Genomic DNA, 22,301 nt, shown 5'->3' with positions numbered 1-22,301 from the left:
TCCCACGGACTAGTCGCTGTGCCAATCGTATGCTGTTGTCTGTTGAGTCTAGGACGCCCTCGTTGAATTTTAGCCAATGGGAGACAGGAATGCTTCTCCTTTATTCCTCTCTAGTCGTTCTCGTTCAGTCAGTCAGTCAGTCAGTCAGTCAGTAGTGCTAGCCTAGTAGGCTAAATGGGGACTTGAAACCTTTTCATCAATATGATCTTTCTGCCAGGCTTTTAAACATGTTTGACGGCATATTGAGTCATTATTACTTTATTTAGTAGCCCTTGCTGAGAGAACAAAAAAAAGTAAGACAATACATTTGCAGATCAAGCCGTAGTCTACTCTATCAGTATTTACCTTCAATAAATGTCAAGTTGAATGTACACATTAGCCACTGTTGTGTTGTCTAAAAGTACATAATCATGAAGTTAAAGCTATGTATTGCCTTGAACTACGGTGTTGTGTTGACTGTTTCCACGATCGTTTGCGAAGGAGGAGCTGAGAACCGTGCATTCCATGATTCCCCGCTGAATGACGTTGTACTGGAAACGCGACTGAACGAACGATTCTGAACGATTCTTCTTGGCGAATTGACCGAAGCGAACTGAATCCTGGAAAACAATCATGAAATCCATCTCTATTATTTACCCCTGAAAGTGGGCGGGGCCATAACTCTGCCAGGAAGAGCTTCATATTTCCCTATTGATTTAAATTAAACTATAAATCGACGCAGATCATCGATCTCCAATGACAAGTTTTAATAGTTTGCCTGTCTGACCATCCTAATTGGGCTTCTTGTAGATTAAAAATGGCACAGTTATCTGCATAGTATGATGTGATTGCCGAAAACTTCAGAATCTCTATTGACTGCCATTCAAATGAAAGCAAATGTGCTCCCGCAAAAGTGGGCGGGACCATAATTTCGCCAGGGAGTGACATAGGTGTTACTCTCATCTATACACCCTAAGATTTCACTATATTAATATACTGTATTATACCGAGTATTATAGTGGTATTACACTCAATACCTATTATTCCTTATTATTTTACAATACAAAGCATTTCTTAAGGGAAAGTTCTACTACAACACCACAACAACAAACGTACAAACTGCCAATCAGATTGAAGTTGCCAATAAGGACACCTGGCATCACAGTTGTGCCATTGGCTTCTATTGCCAAAGTCTTTGGGAATGTTGTTATCCCACACTCTGGGCACTTGACATTGGGAATGTGGGCCTACCTACTCATTAATGTGGAACATGGAGAAACAGTGTTAAATACAACTTAAGTATTTAATACTGTTTGGATTAACACTGCTGATACTCATTTGAATTATTCCCATCAATGCTATTGTAATATTTATGATCTAATTTCCACATTCATGCTGCAAGGCTGATTCTGCTGTGTCATGTTAATAAGTGTTGTTAGATTGAACTGGTGTTGAATAAGAGGGGGCAATAAGAGGAGGAATCATGCTGACAAAATGTCAGTGCATGTGTGGAGAAGTGTGTGACGCAGTGTGTGTGTGTGTGTGATAGAGGCTGAATATGATCATGAATGCAATCAATGAAAGCAACTGAGTGCTGAGCGTAAAGGGCAATTATTTTCATCATAACTGAGAATAGAATATTAATATGCAATTGGATTTTCTCTCTCAGGGAGTAGCAAAGGACACACACCAACCTGAATTTGGTTAGCAGAGACCAGCTTCTGAAACAACCCTAATCCTGTATTTCCAAAAACTGAGCATATACATTTTATTGTGTTGCACTGCATCAATATTCCATTTCTGATATATCTTGTAATGTTTTGTTATATTTGAGTTCTATACACCATTGGAAAGAGGAGTTTCTTATCTTTCCAATGACATCTTTATTGTTTTATTCAACAAATATTCAGCAACATATTGCACATAACATGATGACTGTACCAAGACCTTCAATGTTTGCTGACAATATTTTCCCCATAGTTATTTTAAGAAGGGGCTAACTTATGTTCAGCTGGTAGCATTAAGGACGACGATGTTGTCTTACTAGGAGGAGAAAAAGTTGGGCATGAGAAAGAAGAGGGTGTGTGTTATGTGTATTTATACCGAGGAAACACACACAACACACACCACATGTAAGTTCTCTACTGTCAGGTTGCTCTGTTCGCCCTCGTACCTTTACAAGCTTCAAGGCAGTACTTATCATCTGCATTTAGCAATAATAGTAACATTTTCTGAAAGCCAAGGCTCTGTTCTTTTTTGATGAAAACCCTCTGACCACACTCACACAGAGGTGTTCTGCTCAGATAAAGATGACACAGGCCGCTAATATAGTAATGCTGCGAGGCCTGGCAGAGGAAGAGCTGTGGACTGTGTGTGTGTGTGTGTGTGTGTGTATGTGTGTGTCTGGTGTGTGTGTGTGTGTGTGTGTGTGTGTGTGTGTGTGTGTGTGTGTGTGTGTGTGTGTGTGTGTGTACGTGCGTGCATGCTTGCGTGCGTGTGTGATGCAAAGCTAAAATCTATTTCACATAGTTAGTCCTCTTCTTACATTGTTTATGCATTTAACACCTGAAGATGCTAACTGAGGCTAAACAATAAAGCCGTTTTTATTTAGTTCTATATTAGCACAAACAAATTGAATCATTATATCGATTCTGTCAGCAGGGACAGAAATGTGTGTTTAAATTACTACAATAGTTTACAATGCATGAAAATGGTTAACGTTTTTTCTTCCATTTCTTATTTATTTATTTTGTTGTAGTGTGGTGCCAAAATGAAATAAAACAGTTTAAAAGTTTGGCTTGATGGCTGAGATGTTGCATTTATTATGCCAAGAACCCTGAAACAATGATCCATCCAGCTACAAATAATGGTTGAATTTTGCCGGGTACTGAAATCTGCCAGTGTTTATCATAAATCCTTGAACTCTTTCACACTTCCAATCCCACTCATCAATGCACAGTTCAGAGCCCTTTCCCAGGTCTTCTTAAGACCTGATAAGGCCCCCTGAATCCTCATGGAATGAAACTCATGTCCTTTTCCATAGCTCTTTAGTGCTTTAACTAATGACTCCCAAGCTTTGGGAGAGTCAAAAACTGGATAACAATTGGTAAAGTAGCAGATGTCTGAAGATTTGAGTTTTACTTTTTCACAAGTTTCCATCACAAACATTTCTATTCCATCAATCATTTATTTCCATATTTTTTATGCTTTGTCATCCAAACTTGGTGTTGTCTGCTAGCTATTTCACAATTAAAGCATACCAGCAAAGGGAAGGACCATGGCACTTAAAAGACATTCATTGATGATAAAAGATGGCCGTCCAAAAGGTAAAGTTTGAGATAATGTTGAGTTTGAAAAGCCCTGTTGTACCCTTGGTTGAGTTACCTTAAGCCACTACTTAAAGAGGACATAATCTGCTCATTTTCAGCCTCAAATTTGTATTTTGTGCCTCTACTGGGACATGTCTCCATGCTTTAATGTTGAACAAGCTCTTTATGTTTCTCATATGCCTGTGCTGCAGCACCTCTTTTTCCCCACTGTCTCAAACCAGAGCCCAGTCTGCTCTGATTGGTTAGCTGGCCGGCTCTATTGTGATTGCTCAAATGCTTAGAGATGTCCGGCCCCTCAGCATATCATGTACAATGTGTTGGAGTGCTAGCCATTTTAAGCGCTTGTGTTACGAAGTGATGCCACTATGTCTCTGAAGTAAACAAAGGAGACCTATGGAGGAGTTTCGCGGGGGGAGTGTGTGGGAGGATCACAGGGATTCTAGCCTTTGCAAACCCTTTACATGCACAAAAACCTATAACACACTACAAGAAAAGAGAAAAAAACAAATAGGGCCTCTTTAATTGAATGTGTACGCAATCACACTTACTCTAAAGATTGCCCTGCACTCTGTCCGACCACACTTTATGTTTATCCTTCAGCTTCAGCTCTCATGGCCAAACAGTTCCTGCAGTCTCCCAGCAAATTCTGTTTGCTTGAAGCAGCACATCATCCATTTTGAGTGACAGAGCAGCCTTGGACTTGGCCTGAGAATGTACTTCCAACCTATTATCTCAAACCTCCCATCAGCGGCATAATGTGCGTTATTAAATCAAGAGCTTCTACCCTCCTGCCCCTAACTTATACCTGCTCCTTGTATTTTTACGATTAAAACTTCACAAACTATTTCACAGCTCATTCCTTTTCAGCAGTCACTTCATGAATAGATCCTTTCAAAGTATTGCTTCCTTTTCAGAACCCATCTCTCTCTGCCGATTCAAAGTCTGCGAGCTTTATTAATAGACATTTTTTATTATTTGTCTTCACTATGGATATTGATAAAGCCCATGGCCAGAACTAGGCGGCCGGAAATCAGAGTGACATTTGGATAAAGAAAGTCTACAATGATAAATGTTCTGCCTGGATCTCGGATTTCACCCACCTTAAAAGATTATTGTTTCCCGTTGACATTTGGAGCTGGATGCTGAGTAATGGTTAGTAAATCTGTTTCCGTTTCTTCTTATTGCCCGGTCTTTTCTCTTTTTCACTTGTGCACACAATCAGGTCGATTGGAAGTTCAGTTTGTTGGGTTTTATTTGTCGAGTTTACAAGAAAGAACCGGAAAAAAGCCTTCGTGAGATAATCAGTGATGGGCATTTCTTTCATAACCTTCAATGGAACAGCTCAAAGGTAGGGTAAAAAGCAAATTCGCTTGATTTATTGCCCACTACTGCATGGGTAAGACTGAGGGAAAGGACAAAGAAAGAAAAGACAGATAGAAGTGCTTTGAAAGGCACACGGACAGAGACTGAGTATGAGACATTTAAAGAGATTACATTATTATCATTGACCTTCCGAATGCCTGCCAAAGGTTGAATGCGTCATAAATGCTTCAGTCAACTTGGGAAAGATGAACTTATCCGGTAAGATTAACTCGCTGTCTCTCTTTGGTCGTCCAGACTCACCCCCGCTAACCCTCCCCTGATTACTCTCACAGTATATCCACCTCTCTGATCTGCTTCCTCCTTACCTTAAAGTGTAACAATGATATTAACTTAAGGGTAAAGTCCTTCACACATTTTACGCCACATTAATATTGATGCCATTGATTTAGCAAGACGTGCTAATGCTAATTTAGCATGTCCAGTACCTTGTACAAGAGCACCACGGCAGGACCTCTCCAAGTAGCATTCCAAGTCTTTTCGGGGACTTGAACCGGTGACCCTACGATCCCCAGTCCATGACCCTACTGACTGAGCCAATACTTACAACTACCTGCCATATGAAACACTTTTGTAAACAAGAGATTATGATATGAAACGTTTTGTTAATAGGGTGATTTAACCCTCAGGTATACCACTGCCAATGCCAAGCTAGTCCTTCAGCAACAACTGAATCAAAAGAAATCATATTACTATTTTGTTCATTTGATTACTTTTTTAACACCATCAATAGCTGCTCTTTCAACCTTTGCAAAACCACAATTTTCTGACTCAACCATTGGCATGTTTTCCCAGACTTTTTCTACAGGTGCTAACATGATGGCTAAAATGAGCCACTGGTGATATCATTTTCAAATGTTCTAGTTGTGTTCTTTAGTCTTCAGATTGCATTCATTCTGCATGTTCAACTATATATTTTACTGTTGCTTGGGGGGTTGTAATAAAGAAACCCATATCATAAATGCCAATTAGCCAAGTAATACTGCTCTTTCTTGATGGTTGGATTACTTTGAACTTCTCCGGTTTAAGTTACATTTTTAAATTTGTGTTGGTATGAATTAGTAAAACTGTTCATAATGTTGTATGTGTGGACTGCACATTTCCTTACTCACAGTGAAACAATGGTGTATGATGTAAACCGCATGGAGTCAGTGCACCCTTAAAACCCTGTAAGGCCCCCAGTTGTAATTTTACAAAATCACTTTAAATTATCTTAAAAAAGTCAGTAAATGTTTGTTTTTTTAAAAGACTTCATTTATGTAGTCAAAAGGTCCTTTTGTTCAGCCTCATAAGGCTATTTGGTAGTAAATGTGTTTATAGGTCCCGCCGTCTGGCCGTAAACTCACACAACTTCCAAATCTCAAAACCAAGCAACATCTCTTTGTTTTATTGGGATTTGTCAGATTCAAGGAAGTCAAATGCCTCAAATATTTATGTTTGCGATATTACAATGTCTAGAACATGTACATATTTAGTTATTGTGGAATACATTCATCAAATTTTATTTAGATTTATTATATTTTATTTTACATTGCAATATTACAAAATGTAAAAATGTGAAAACTATTTCATTTCTGCACCAGAGGCTTCCTACATTGACATATGAAAGGTCAAAAAAATCAATCTATTTTTTTTTCCATATTTGGGCTTTACAGGGTTGAGATCAGTGAGTCTATAGTACTTTATCTCCATAGTTTCTGCCAAGTATTCCCTTTCTCTTTGTTAACCACATCTTAACAGTTTCAGCCAGTTATAGAACAGATCAGTCCGAACACATTATAACAATTGAACAGTTTTAAGGTTTGTCTTTCTGTCCCTCTTATATTCCACTCCCTCACTGACTGTCTTTAGTTCAGTGAGAGGACTGAGCTCTAGCCTGTTCGGCCAGGACTTTAAATCGGGGCTGAAACGGTGTCAGGGCCATTCTCACACACATGTGAAGGTGCTCATTGGTGCTCACTCACCGCCTTCTCTCTCTGTCTCCCGCTTACTCGTCTCTCCCCTCACTCTTCTCTCCGTCTTCCTTCTCCCGCTAGTTTGTCTCTTCTTCTTGTGTTTATCTCACTGTATCACTCACTGGTCTCTTTCGCCCCCTGTTGGCGCCGGTTAAAGAGGAATTGCCCCGTCAAAATGAAAATCCCGTATTAATGTATTGATTATAGGTCCGGGTCCGTATAAGTCGGCGCCAGGGTCCGGACTCGGGCCGCGGTCCGCCTGTTAGTGAACTATGATATAGGAGGTTGGGTCTAGATTTGGAATAACGCCCAGGTCTATCCCGCTAATGCCCCTGCAGTATTGACTCATCCAATTGGACACCCCTCTGAGGTCCCCGTTGCTGATTTGTCTTCTCAACCTGCTGCCAGCCTTATTCGCACGCCTCATCACTCCACTACAGGGAAGGGACAGATTAGGATGCTGAAAGATGTTCAGGAGGATTTTCTTTGTGGCTTCCTTGTCCATCCATGTCCATCAGCGCAGACAGAGATAAATGAACATCCACTGTCCTGTCCTGCCCAGTCATTCTACACGCACCATCATCTCTTCTATCTTGCATACACAATCTGCCATTCCATAACCAGGGACATTCCATTGACGAAATCCTACGCTAATTCCCCCAAGCCCCTTTCCTGTCATCTTAGATAAACTCCTTTATCGTCTGCCCTCACTCCGGACCTCTATAAAAAGAGTTGTAGTCCATGTGGGGACAAATGATACAAACCACCAAGAGTCAGAGGGCACCAAAAATAAAAATGTAACCTCCTTTTACGACGTTCTGTGAACCATGAAAAGTGTGTTTTATATCCGGCCTATCCCCATGCTTTAGTTTCAGTGAACTCCTACGACTTTACACCTGGCTTCAGTTTCCCAGCAGGACTCACAACACACATTTTCTGGAACATTTGATTGAAACTTTGGTCTGGGGTTTGTTTTTTGTTGGTTTGCCTCCTACTTGGTCCTCCATATGGTCAAATGAATTTAAAACAATTATATTAAACACAAGAGAATTCTCAATATATTGACTTTTGCTGCTAAAAATTATTTTGCTGTTTTGGATCAAAGATGTTGCTCTGACAAAGAGATCATGACATAATTTAGTACATCTCAGGTATGTGTCACTCTTCAGTGTTTGTTTCCATAAAGTACATGTCCCGGACTTGGACTTTATTGGACCCAAAGTCTCATCTTCCATATTACAAGGGTTACTTCTTTCCACCTAGCTCTTTACTGTACTTTTTCACCTTGTTACCTGTTCATACATTCATCAGTATTTCTTTTTTATAATTATTTGTATCTAATTTTTAATTTGTCTTTCACTTCTCCATCGGGTAGGGAATTGTAAAATGTTTGGACCCTTGTATTGTCCAATATTTTACCTACACACCTTACTTGACATGTCATGTCCTAGCTGTTGTGTTCTGTGTTGTATTTTGAAAAATGTAATAAAGATATCATATAAAGGAACCCCAACAAACTTGTGTCTTTGTTTAAAACAGATAGGAGGGATCTATGTCCCTATACAGCAAACTGATTCACATGAGAGACCCCCCACACACGTTGCTCTTTGTATAAAATGTTAAGTCGACCATCTCAATCCTCTACTTCGGCCTCCAACCTTCGTATTAAACTGGTGTGTATAGCTTTATTTCTAACATTAAATAATCAAATGCTCTGCAGAAGGCTGAAGAAAATACTAAACCCATCTGCTGCCAACCTCAAGAATGTAATTCAAGTCTCTCTTCAACCTTTGGTACCCGCTGCCTTTTCATCATAATCCTGTAAATGTTGGCCTTTTTAATATTAGATCCCAAAATATTAAATCATTTTTATGTCATGATTTTATTGCTTTTGAAAAATTACCTTTTTTTATCGTCAAAGAACCAAGACTATAAAAGAGATATTGTAGTCCTTTCATTGTAGCAACACACCCTAAATGTACAGTACACACTCCCATCAAACAGGGCTGTCAGGCAAGTGCGGGGGGTGGGTTGGGAGGTTGCATGTTTTAAATTCACTTTTATTTTACACAGTAGTTTAATTTCATTCGAACTCCTTTGTTTTATAATGAACTTTAAATATCCAATAGTGATTGCAATCATCTACAGAACGCTCACGTCAAACAATATTTGTCAATCAAGAGTTAATTGAGCTATTTCCTTTTTCTTTATTAAAGTGTTATCAAATGTAAAGACTTCTACTCCACTACAATTTAAAAGGAAATGCTGTGCTTCACTAAATGTATTTTACAGCTTTAGTTACGAGTGTTACTACTCTATAGATTCTGAATTTTAAAATATGATGTTTTTATGTTAAACTATGCAACATTTAAATGGTGAGATTGTTAACAGAAAAAAATGGTTTGCCTCAAAGTATTTTGGGGTGATTTCTTTATAACTTCTTTTACTTTTGGTTAATTTACCTGATCATACTTAATTACTAAGACTTAATTAACATTTTGAATGCAGTACTTTTACCTCAGATGGAGCATTTTTACAGTGTTTAGTATTTCTACTAATTTGGAGAGGATCTGAATACTTCTTTGACCACTGCTTGCGAGAACTTACACATGTCACAGTGCAATGATTTTTGCTATTAAATATTCACCTTCATCTGCAAGTTCATTAATAAGGAAACACAAGAACACGGGTGCATGATTGACGATGATTCAGCAATAATCCATGGCCTTTCTTAAAACCTTCTGTGGTCTGCAAAAGACCCTACGTGATATGCCGGTGAGAGCCAACATTCCCCCTCCAACACCCTGACATTTCCTCAGCTCTGTTGCTCTTTTGACCCTGCCAACATTGCCCCTTCTTACGTAAAAGTAAAACATTTTACCGCTCACACACACGGAGCAAAAAATGTCTACTACTACAGTCATATAATACATGCTCAAATGTCCATGTGAATTGGAATACATCTCTAAGATCACCGGACCTTTACAACATTTGGATCGCTGAACACGGGTAACACACAGCTAGGAACACGAAACATGGAGTCCTGTGGTTTAACATTAAACACACCCACTCTTGTATGTGTTAAGACAGTAAAACATCCAAGAAGAGGGGGAGACATTAACGTTATGTTCAATGAACAGAAACATTTCTGTCTCCACGGACCGAATACTTTGGCTTTTTAAGGCCTGAATGAGTATTTTGATATTCAGTTATTATCTACATTGGTGTGAGCTTTTTTACCTTTTATAACTCAATACATTATTTTAGCCATGTTTGATAGATGTTATGGTCATTTTCAAGTTCATATTAGTATTTAGTGCCTCTACTGTGGAATGTTTCCATGCTTTTATGTACAAAAGTTCTTTATTTTTCGCATACTGTCTGTGCTGACTAAGCCCCCAGGAAGTGCGATGGACGTTGAAGCAACTTTTTCGTAGTGGCCGCATCTAGGACCGGAGTGCTTGTTGATGTTATAAAGATGGCCAACTATCACTGTGGATGGAAAATTACCTAAAATGTAAGTTTGATTAGCCTTTTTTAATAATGTGATCACATGATTCCTTCCAATATTAATGCAGATCTACTGTAAGCTGGCAAGCTAACGTAGCTAACGTAGACATTTCTTACTTACAATTATGAAACAGGCTAACTGTGCCATCAGTGACAGTTAGACAACTTTATAGTCCCGGCATGTCAACAAGGGTACCAGTCCCAGCTGTGTGCGTCATTTTTTGTTGTCCCTTGGTTTCTGTTGTGTGTTGAGCTTCTTGTACTCGCAGTGTCTTCAGTAGACACTGCACATGTTACAGTAAGTGATTGGAGATGTTTCTTCATTGCTTGGGACGTTTTAGCGCGTTTGCACCTGTTGGCCACCGTACTGAGACTTGAATGAAATGTTGGCAGTTACCATATTTATGCGTATACTTTAGAGTAATTAGGTGGCGACCCTTTAAGTTCAAAGCGTTACTAATCTAAATTTGAAGCTTGAAATGTAAGACATAAAATGTTGAATCATGTTGTTTATATTGTAGTCAGGCTAATGTAAATGCTTGTTGAATATGTTAACTAAAGCAGTCCTGAATCCAGCTGGAATAGCTCATATTAAAACTGGATAGCTGACTCATTGATTTGTTAAAGCAGACAGTGAGTATAATAACTACAGTATAAAACTGTCAGATGTGTTCTTCGCTCCACCATCTCCATTACATTAGTGTCTCTTTCCAATGCAGTCAACGAGGATAAAAAGGGAAAGTGTATTCAGGCCCACATGCTTGAGCCATCATTTGGCGACAACATATGACACTTTGGCTGGAGCACAATATGGCTGCCATGGACAATTTCAGCAAATAAAGACTTCCAACATTCTGACGATATTATTTCAACTGTAAGTAGCCTTGCCATATGTATCAAATTAGATTGTGAATCTAATTTTCCTTTGATATGTTGTGTTGACATCATTTAAGCTTGCAATTTTAGCTCTGATTCACCTTTTTAAATATACTTGGTTTCCTACCCAGCTAAATTGAAAAACCTGCAGTTTTGATTTACATAGCAGTTCTAAGCTTCTTATCCGATAACAGAAATGCACAGTCCTGTAATGTGGATGTGTTCTATTATTTGGGGGTTCTTTTACTATTTAATCCATATGGCTTTATGTGTGAGGTTGATACGTAGCAGTATGTTTTCAGAGCATCAGCACGCAAGCTGTGTGGGAAAGCTCTTTCCAAATGTCCTTATACTTAATTAGGTTTAGCAATTGGTTCAATAACACTTCTAGCTGTTGAGAAATGTGAACCCAAGTAGCATCAGTTTTTGGCTGACATTGATGTTTCTCTTCAAAAGATACATACAACACTTAATGTGATTATGGTTTCATCATGAATCTGAATCACATCAAGGTTTAATTATGTAAGTGCAAATGAGACACTGCAATCAGGTTGTTTGGTTGAATTAACATCAAAATATGCACCATATGCTTGAGAGTAAACAGGGGTGTTCTGTCAACCGTTTATGCCTCTTCCAAATACTGTATCCAAGGATGCTTTATCAGGAGTAAACCCTTTTGAGATGTATCTTTTCAATCTCAAGGGGGGGCCTTAACACAGGATTGAATGTTACAGATGGAATAAATGCTGCACAGTTTTTTCAGTCCCTCCTAAAAAGGTATTAAGGCACACTTGACAAATTGCAGCATGCAATGGTGACTGCCAATTTTAATAGTTACAAAATTGCAGAATCCAAAGACACAAAAATGAGTTTTGACTGCTTACTTTCTATGTGAATCACCTTTGTTTATGTCTGATATTTTTGGGCATTTCTACATCTCACTCACAAACAGCACAAACAGTAACACTATACTTACAATTTGATAACATTTTGCAGTTTTAAACAAACTATAATCTGCTCTTTTAACACCAGTCATTTCCCAAAGTATGAAACTATAATTTAACTTTGAAAAAAAATGGAATTGTTAGTATTTTCACCACAACGTACTGTAAGGTAGGAACATGGGGTAGGCCTACCCATGCAGCGTATTCATTCATTTTATGGCTTACTTTTTTTACATCGATGTATACTCAAAATCTTGCACTGGTTGCAATTGCTTCTTGAGGCTATGTGTAAAATGTTTATTCTTGCGAGGCATGATCTAAATACTTACAATGCTTATCCCTAATGGAATCTCATTGTTCTTTCCTTGTATAGTGTGATGTGTTACTAATGGTCATTTATCTTAACAGAGATTATTCTGTTGGATCAGAGGAATTGCAAAAGTGTCTTGTCCTGGAACTTGTACTTTTCATTTAAGCTGCATTGTATGGATTTCACAGTTAAGGTAAGCTGTCTGTGAATAACCAGGCTACATAGTATTTTTGAGTGGTGCAATTATGACGTCATTTTGTAGACTAAACTGGAAGTATGTATCGCAAGGGCCCCCCTCTACAAAAGCAGTGGGACTTTTTCCATTGAATTTTGGAATTTTACATGATAGGTATGATACTTACACATATGGTTCAGCAGGATAATTCCTGAACATTAACACGACATTTTTGAAGACTGAAGACAATTGCAAGAAGTAAAGAGCTAACAATAGGCTATAAACAAATGACTATAATAATTCTCAGTATTAAACATATTACGTCACGGTCGTATCTGCGCCACCACCGCAAAGCTAAAGGCGGCTAATGTGTGGCGTGTTGATGAGTAGTTGAGTCATTTAGTCACTTGTTAACAACAGAGAAACATCGGAACTTTGGACATTTATCTGTGGGGTATTTACTGAATTGTTCTTTGTCATAGAAAATCTCTTAAACTTGTGTCTTGGCAAAAAAGAAATGCATAAAAGGTGAGGAAAGCAGTGGTGGCGGAAAGATAACAAAATTCCGGGTTTCGGCTCTTAGTCCTGCACCACTGTATTGCGTTAGGCTGAGAATTAAACGAAATAAAAACATTATTTTCCTAAAATGTTTGATACTAAGCTAATGGGACTCCCACAGAGGAAAATCTTGCCAGTTTTTCCAAATGAGGCAAATATAAAAACCACAACACCCAGATTTTTATCTCAGCATGCTTTTTTAATTCTAGGTTGATATAAATGAAACATCCTTTACATATTTCTACATATACATAGTTTTTATTCCCATAAGGTATATTCTCACAGGCCTGGTAGCTTGAAAATAAAAATTACATTCAATTCCTCAAGGATAGATCAATGGCATACGAATAATCCTGGTACATTTTTGGGCATGCGATCTACTTGTTCCCTGCTAATCCATCAGCACATGTTGCGCTGTCATGTGAAAAATGTCATAGTTTCACTGCTGGTCAGGCGGAATTAGAGGGGCAATTTCAGGTCGATTCAGTCAAGCAGAACAACGTCATTTGCTTTACATGCGGGCCATGACACTGGTAAAGAAGGGTTTTCAATAATGTACAACAAGATGCAATGAATAGGATAAATTGCTTCAAGTTGAATATTGGCATGTTAGAAAATGTCTGTGGATCTAAAAAAAACTGAATAACATTCAAAAAGGTATTTTAAATAAATATATTTAGCCATTTAATATGTAAGTGATTCAATAATATGGTCAACTTTGTAACAGCCATTTCGGCGTATGATTCTGTATCTTAAATATTTATGTTGGCAAGACAGTTATATATTATTTGACTTTGATTTCAACCAATGTAATAATCATGAATTAGAATTATACCATTTTTGTATATTTGTGCATGTTTCTATGTTTCTGGGCTGTGCAAAAGTTTATGTTTATTTTACCTAGTCTTATGCCGTAAAGCAGACTCAAAATATATTAAAATGGCGTTACGGCTGTAAGACAATGGAAGTCTACAAGTGTGCATCAAAAACGTTTTTGATGTCCTTTGACCGCTTAGTGTGATATACTTGTACTTATTTTTTATTAAATCCAGTGTTATTGCTTCAAGTCGGTAGTGGACTGCCAAGACAGTTTTTGAAGCTGTGATTTCTTTAAAGATACCCTTCAAAACTAAAAGTACTGAATGCTGCAGATCTCAAATTCGCACTTCGACCAGATTTGCTTCATTAAAATGTAATAAAAGTTTATCCACTTCATACCAATATTTGCAACATATTCCATGTACCGTATTTCCTCTTGCAGTGTGAACGGTTCTGCAGAGAAAAAAAAGTAAAGTAGTAGAATATTTTAATAGGCGTTTGTATCTGCCTATAGCTGTGAAATTATCCACATTAGAGTGTATGCAAATGGACACACATGACACAGAAGGGAAACCTCTGGTGTGATAAGGCTGCCCGAAAAAAAATCTCATGGACACCAAAATAGGAATGGATCTTGAAAGCGATTCAGAGGAAAACAGAGAGTGCTGTGTTAGCAGTCTTAGCAATAATCCCCGATGAATCATGTTTTTAAAATACGAGTAGCGAAAGCATAGACAAAATCCGGTGTCATGTAGAGTCACTTTGATTGCCCTTTGTATAGTGTGCGCTACACGGGGCATATTTATCACACCTATAGCGAATGAGTGCACTTGGATCAGTAACACCAAGGTAGTAATGGTTCTTACTGATGTCCAGTGAGCTTCAGTCCTAGTAGCTTACTTTACCTTTTCTCTGACACACAATTCATGGCAAACACTCAAGCTGCAATTACAGAAGGGACACATTTGGTCATGCTTTTCGGTTGTTTTGTTTTTTTGATGCGTAAAAAAGGGCCTTTTCTGCTATTTGGGGGTTTCCCTTTCCTGTAGTGTGTTATAGGTTGTTTTGCCTGTTTATTGTTTGCCCTCCCTGTCCTTTGTTTACTTCTGTAAGATGATGACATCACTATATAACACTTGCGCTCTTTTTGGCTAGCCCTCCAACACATTGTACATGATAGGCTAAGGGAAGGAACGTTTCCAAAACATCTCTTTAAGTGGTTGACCAGTCAGCTGACCAATAAGAGCAGACTGTGCTCTGGTTTCAGACAGAGGGTGAAAAGAGTTCCTGCAGCACAGGCAGTATGAGAAAAATAAAGAGCTTTTTGAACATTAAACATGGAGACATGTCAGAGTAGAGACACAAAATATAAATATGAACCGCAAAATAGGCATCATATGTCCTTTTTAAGGTTTCCAGATTAGTAGTGAATGTTAAATCTAACATTGTATTTTGGACGACAAAAGTTCACACAATTAAAAGTAGGTTTCAAGGTTTTATTTGTCATATGCACAGCAGATACAGCGTATATGTTGGCAATGAAAATCTTATGTCGCGTGCTCCTCCAACAACTCAACATACATGGTGCAAAAGATAAATAAAATAGTGAAAAAGAGAGAAGAATATTTACAATATCAACAATACAGATTTGAGGATGTGAAATATATACATATGTGGAATACATTGAGAGTATTCAAATACTTTACACTGTTGAATGAGGAGGTATGGACAGATGCATATATTATGTATAACAGATGTATATGGCAGATATGTATAATATATAGATATGTGTACTATAAACAGATATGTATAATATATAGATATGTGTACTATAAACAGATATGTATGGCAGATGTGTATAATATATATATATATGTATGTGTGTACTATAAACAGATGTGAGTAGACATTCACACAGCTCAGGAGTTCAGTAGTCTTATAGCCTGTGGTATAAAACTGTCTCTGAGTCTGGTGGTCTTGGTCCGGATGCTGCGGTACCGTCTGCCAGACGGCAGCAGACAGAACAGATTGTTGCTGGGGTGATGGGGGTCCTTTAATATCCTACCGGCCTTCTTCCTACACCGCTGGGTGTAGAGGTCCTCCATGGATGGCAACTCCGTCCTGGTGATGTGCTGAGCAGTTTTCACCACCCTCTGTAGAGTCTTACGGTTGAGGGCGGTGCAACTGCCATACCAGGCGGTGATGCAGCCAGTCAGGATACTCTCGATGGTGCACCTGTAGAAGTTGCAGAGTATCCTGGAGTCCATGTTGAACTTCCGCAGCCTGCGGAGGAAGAAGAGCCGCTGTCGAGCCGTCTTGGATATGACCCTGGTGTGATGTGTCCATGTCAGGTCCTCACTGATGTTAACCCCGAGGAACCTGAAGCTGCTGACTCTCTCCACAGGAGTCCCGTCGATGGTGATGGGTGTGTGTGCTTCTCTCTGCCTCTTCCTGTAGTCCACAATCAGCTCCTTTGTTTTGCTGACGTTGAGATGGAGGTTGTTGTCCTGGCACCAAGATGTCAGGGCTCTGACCTCCTCTCTGTACGCCGTCTCGTCGCCGTCTGTGATCAGGCCGATGACGGTCGTGTCGTCAGCAAACTTGATGATGGTGTTGGAGCTGTGTGTGGCCACGCAGTCGTGCGTGAACAGGGAGTAGAGGAGAGGGCTGAGCACACAACCCTGAGGGGCTCCGGTGTTGAGGGTCAAGGTGGAGGATGTGATGTTCCCCATCCGCACTGCCTGGGATCTGCCCGTCAGGAAGCTCATGATCCAGTCACAGAGGGCGCTGTTGAGCCCAAGGTCCCTGAGCTTAATGATGAGCTTGGAGGGCACAATGGTGTTGAATGCTGAACTGTAGTCAATGAACAGCATTCTCACATAAGTGTTCCTCTGGTCCAGGTGGGAGAGGGCAGTGTGGAGGGTGAGGGAGATGGCATCATCCGTGGACCTGTTTGCTCTGTAGGCAAACTGCAGGGGGTCCAGTGAATCAGGGAGGGAGGAGGTGATAAAAGTTTTGACTAACCGCTCAAAGCACTTCATGATGATGGAGGTGAGTGCAACTGGGCGGTAGTCATTGAGGCAAGGGGTTTTGTCTTTTTGGGGACAGACAAGATGGACTCTTTAAGCATGTGGTGGACTACAGATACGATACTATTTAAAATGTTGTGAACAACTATCTGCCACAGGAAACTGCCATTTTTCACATGAGAGCAACGCCAACACAGTCCTGGACTCTAGCTGCTTTGATTTTTCAGGATATACAACATCCTTCACTGGTTTAAAACATGTCTTATCCTGGTTTATTCTCACAGGCCTGGGCTTGTAAAATCATTAATTTAAGTAGTTTCAGTCTATCTGGTACAGATGCAGACACTTTCCTGCAACCACACACTAGTTGCCTTTGTAGTCTGTTTCATGTTGTTAGTCAAGACAATTTTCAGGCGTTGCAGCAGCCTTTTTGTTCGACTCAGCCATGTCCTGGAAATTGGTTTTTCAATTAATAGTACACCCAAGAGTGCATAACTGGAAATTGCTTCTATGAATATTCAGGCTGTTGGCCGTGGGCCTGATACTTAAAAAGGTTTAGATATCATATTTGCCATTATATGTCAGTGTTCAATATATGGAATTTGTACAGTAATCGCGCATGATCGTATCTTACATTTCATGTGGCAAGACACGTTCTATGTATTTGACTTTATATACATGTAATAATCAGAAAGAATAACCTCGTGATCATAGCAGATTTTGGCGGAGCAGTTATTTATTACCAGTCTGCTCGGACGCCAAAAAAGCGTCGCTGTAACAATGTCACAGTGCTCAGGGTTTTTAGTCCTTGCCCTGGTAAACTGGGACAGTAAAACAGGTTATTGTAGTCTAGGACTGCCGAAGGGGGCGGGGATTTCTTTAATCCATGCAAATAGAAGTAGTAACTGGTCCAATTCCACCGCCGTGCGTCATAAAATGTAATAGTTTTCCGACTTTCATCAGTTGGTTGCAAAATCCATGTACCAAAAATTCCTTTTGCAGTGAACGCTTTCTGCGAGAAAAAACAAGTAAAGTGTAGTTGTTATAGCGTTGCTGCGCTATAGCTGTAGAAACACATAGATGTTGAAATGGCAAAAAACAGAGCGGAACCTCTGATGTGCTAGGCTGGAAACCAGGACCGAAATAGAAGGGATTCCGACATCAGAGAAAACAGATGTGTGTTGATCATGAGCAATAACCCCATCCATCTTGTTTTAAAATACGAGTTGGCGAAGAATGGAAAAATCCGGTGGAGCACTTGGCCCTTTATCGTGGTGCGACAAGTCTAGTTAAACCTAAAGCATTCAGGCCTTAATGTCCCGTTAAATGGCACGATGTCACGGAGTTCGTCCTAGGCTTATTATTTCCGGAACACAATTCATCAAAACTCAACTCATAGAAGGCCTTTTCATGTTTTCGTGTGGACAGGCCCCGGGGCCCTACCTAGTGTGATCTTTGCCTTTGTTGCCTCCTGCTGTGTGACTCTGAAGTGAACATCGAGATATCACTTGGTTTTTGCAGGTCGTACAGGGATACTAGCTGTCCACACCAGCGGACCAGTCAGTGATAAAAAGGGTTGTTTCAGACAGATGGATGATAGAGGCCCCTTTGGCGGTCACGGGCATGTTGAGAAAAAAAGTTTTAAAAACATAACAAAGTAAAACACATAAAAAATATAAGAATGGGAGTTTAGTTCGATTGAGTGAAGAAACGACAGTATTTCGGCGCAAAGTTCCTCATTAAAGTAGGCAGTGTGTCAAACGGTTACATCTGTCAGAACATGAAAGGTTGGATAGCAAGCCTCTGAAATCAAGGTGGAGTGGGTTTCAATGCTGTTTTATATTATTTCCCAGCATTTTGTCAGGGAAATAAGTCTGAGCAGACGTCTACAAGCCCGTCACAGTATTAGCATTAATACCAGGCGCACTGAATGAATGATGTGTGATTTTTAATGATAGCTTCCGCAGAAGACATGCTAGATGTTCACTTATAATGAAAAGACACAAAGACCCGGAGAAAAAGGCCAACAACATACAAAGCCGTTGATTACACATTATGCTGAGGGCCCCGAGTCTTAACATGTTGAGAGGTGCCGTCTCATCTTGAAATAATTAGGCGGTCTGTGACAAGACTCATTAGTGTGAGGATGTTTCAGAAGTGCTGATTTAGATTTTAATTAATGTGATGATGAAATGTCTGCGCGAGACAAAGAAGAATGCTTTTAGAGCTTGAATGATGGTGTATGAAATCTGATGAACATTTGGGATGTGTGTGTGTGTGTGTGTATGTGTGTGTATGTGTGTGTGATTATAAGCCACAGTTGTGTATTATACTGTGTCGAACACGCTTGTAACATGATGTGTTTGGGAAGTTACAGCGAACACATGCCGCCTAACAATTAGTCGTGTCCAACGCTCACCAAAAAAGCGTTATGAAGAGCCAATTCACACACATACACACACAAACACATGCGCACACCCACACACACCCACACCCACAAACACACACACACACACACACACACACACACACACACACACGGGTCACAAGATTGCTATTGCATGAAGCTGAAAGGTCTGGGAAGACGGGGACCCAATTGCGCTTTAGTTCAAAGATGAGAAAGAAACCCACACACACACAAACACTCACGCAGTTATGGAAAGCAATGCATGGAAAACAGTTGGTTCGGTTGCAGCAGGTTACATCATTTTGAGCGACTGGAAGAGAACATTGCTCTGCTCTACACTATACATTTTGGTGAGTTACATTCATGCATTTCAGAATTCATAATTGTGATTTTTCTCAAGCCCTATTATTATCATATTTGATTCATGTGTTTGTTACTCTAATTCACTTAAAACGAGGTATTGTGCAAAATTCATAACCTGACACTACATAAACACTCATGAGGTTATAGGATTAACAACCCATTCTAACTGGCGATGAACACGTGCAACTATCACAAGTTGGATGTCCTATAATGTCTTGGCACTTCCAGCTAAATTGTTATAACTATCACTTTATTACCCTCGTGAGCTGTCTCAACCAAATAAAGTGTTTTTAAGTTACGTTATTAATTAATAAGACATTTTCTGGCGAGAAAGCATTTTTTTCGCTTAGAAATATGTGATTTCTTCATCCAAAAAACGTATTGTAATTTTCCACATAGGATTCGGAGACAGGAGTGTAGTTCCGGTATTTGGGCCCTCCCTGGTGAAATCAGCCTATAACAGCTTTATTAGGCCCACCAGGCACGTGAACAAATAGAAAAATTAAATGTATTACTTTTTTGTTGCGCACATATTAGCAAGTTAATAATAATGATATACTAAACTTTATTTATTTATACAGTACTTTTCAAAACAACGTCACAAAGTGCTTTACATGGATTAAGAACAGACGTTCAAGCGGCAACAAAGCATGCTGTCAATAATTTCCCAAACCCTACCAATAAAATATACAACATTTGAACAATAACAAAGGGTTAATAACACAAAGGTTCTAAGCCAATAATTTCACAGAGTTTCCAACCCAGGAGTGTGTTAGCCAATGAGAATGCAGATTCTGCAGCACCCTAGTCACATGCGCGGTGAAAGTGAATGGCAAAACGGAAAGTTATGAGACCATTCATTTAAAAGAAGAACGTGTAGGCCAGAATATACTTAAATGTAAACTGTTGAAGCAAAGTGTGTGTGAGCAGAATCGCTCAGGTGGAATATAAGAGACAGAAGGGTTCGGGGTTGGGCAAAAATGATAGCATTTATTCCATAAGAAAATGCAAACAAAAAGACTGCTCCCGGGCACTTCCAGGACGGGCAAGGCCAGGACGGTGTGTGTCGGCTGTGATAACCTCCCAGGACCCAGCCTACTGCAAAACAGACCAGAACCAGGTTACCAACATGCTTTATATTAAATGACTGATTACCTGATTCCGATCAGCTGTCTGGTCTCCGGCCGAGCCACTCCCCTCACCGCCAGCAGCCGGCGCTCTAACCACACCCGGCTGCCACAGTGTGCTTATAATTAATCAGCAAATCAATACGCTGATCATGTGCCCCTGCCACTCATTATGTTTAGATTTGGGCCCGCCCAGGTAAATAAAATGCCCGCCCAAAGATTTATGTCTGCCGCTGGGTCTGAATACAGGTATAAAAGTGTATATCAGGTCACAACTTAATCCACAGCTCTATATTCTAACACTTCCTAAACACACAGTGTGGTCAACGTCACACACTGGCCAGCCCTCCCCCTTCTGCCCCCCAACCACACGCCTGCACACCAACAAGCATTACTGTTCAACTCTGTAATTGGCTTAGATGATGGGAGATGCTAGACTGACACATACAGGACCCTAAACAGGGCCCTACAGTATATTTCAGCATTTACAGCGATGTTTGGAGCTGAGAGGAGTGGATGGAAGCAAGAGGGAGCCCGGTCAGCTTGAAAAACAAACATCAACAATGTTTTTATAATCACTGTAAGACATAGCAAATCTAACCATAGATATTCAAAATTAGCAGAGCCACAAATTGGTGATAGCTTGATAGCTAAAATTCGCTAGCTAGCTTGTTAAGATTGGCAGCCAAGTAAGCTAGATAAATAAATAAGATGGATAGGAAATGTTAGCTAGCTCACATTAGCTTACTCATGTTAGTTAGCTCACGTGAGCTGGCTTGGTTTACAGACATACAGACGGACGGACGGACAGACAGACCAGACCAGACCAGACAGGGTTCCGTAGCTAAATATTTAATATTTGCCCGCTCTGTAAGTTAACTCGTTTTTATACTTTATAACACTGTGGCCCTTTGCTTTTTAAGAGTTATAATAAACCGTCGACATGAGCTTTAGTATGCAGCTAGTGCATCAGCAGAAGAATTAAGACAAGCGTTTGAAACAGGAGAGGGAAAAGGGGCAGGGTTACATAAGGTGAATATAACTTTCTATTTAGCAGTAATTAAAATGGGGTTTCTGATATTTGTGACTGAGTTTTGATTGTTTGGAAACATAACATAACATTTAGTTAATGTAAATATGTTGAGACATTAAATAAGGACACTACCCAAATATAATTATTTTGAAGACTTAGCACTGTGTGCAGGGCCGGCCCTGGGCATAGGTGAACTAAGCGCCTGCCTAGGGCGCCGAATTGGTAAGCATACATCTTTCTCTTAATCAGGGTGGGCCCTGGGCATAGGCAGTATAGGCGAATGCTAAGGAAACTACGTTAACATTGCATACAGAGCCAATCATGGCCCGTCACTACCCCCCACCCCTGTAATGTGGGGTGCTTGCGGGGGGAGGTAGTGACGGGCCATGATTGGGGCGCAAGCTAACATTTTGCCTAGGGCGGCACATTGGTCAGGGCCGGGCCTGACTGTGTGCATTCACGCAGGATACCAACAAGCTACAGTTTACTTATGTTAAATTAAAGAAT

At 39.9% G+C, this 22,301-nt stretch overlaps 1 protein-coding gene across 1 annotated transcript in view; it reads right to left on the bottom strand.

Moving 5' to 3' along the window:
- Nucleotides 1-242: 242 nt before the first annotated feature.
- The window catches only part of zgc:154054 (Alpha-1,3-mannosyl-glycoprotein 4-beta-N-acetylglucosaminyltransferase B-like), a 454,830-nt gene continuing 432,771 nt past the window's right edge, over nt 243-22,301 (bottom strand). Inside the window, exon 16 of the mRNA XM_063875670.1 lies at nt 243-345. The gene's annotated coding sequence lies outside the window, so the exon portion shown is untranslated. The remainder of the gene's footprint in view (nt 346-22,301) is intronic.

The sequence above is a fragment of the Eleginops maclovinus genome, chromosome 23 (genome assembly GCF_036324505.1).
Source record: "Eleginops maclovinus isolate JMC-PN-2008 ecotype Puerto Natales chromosome 23, JC_Emac_rtc_rv5, whole genome shotgun sequence".
NCBI lineage: Eukaryota > Metazoa > Chordata > Actinopteri > Perciformes > Eleginopidae > Eleginops > Eleginops maclovinus.
This window is presented reverse-complemented; position numbering and strand designations above follow the sequence as displayed.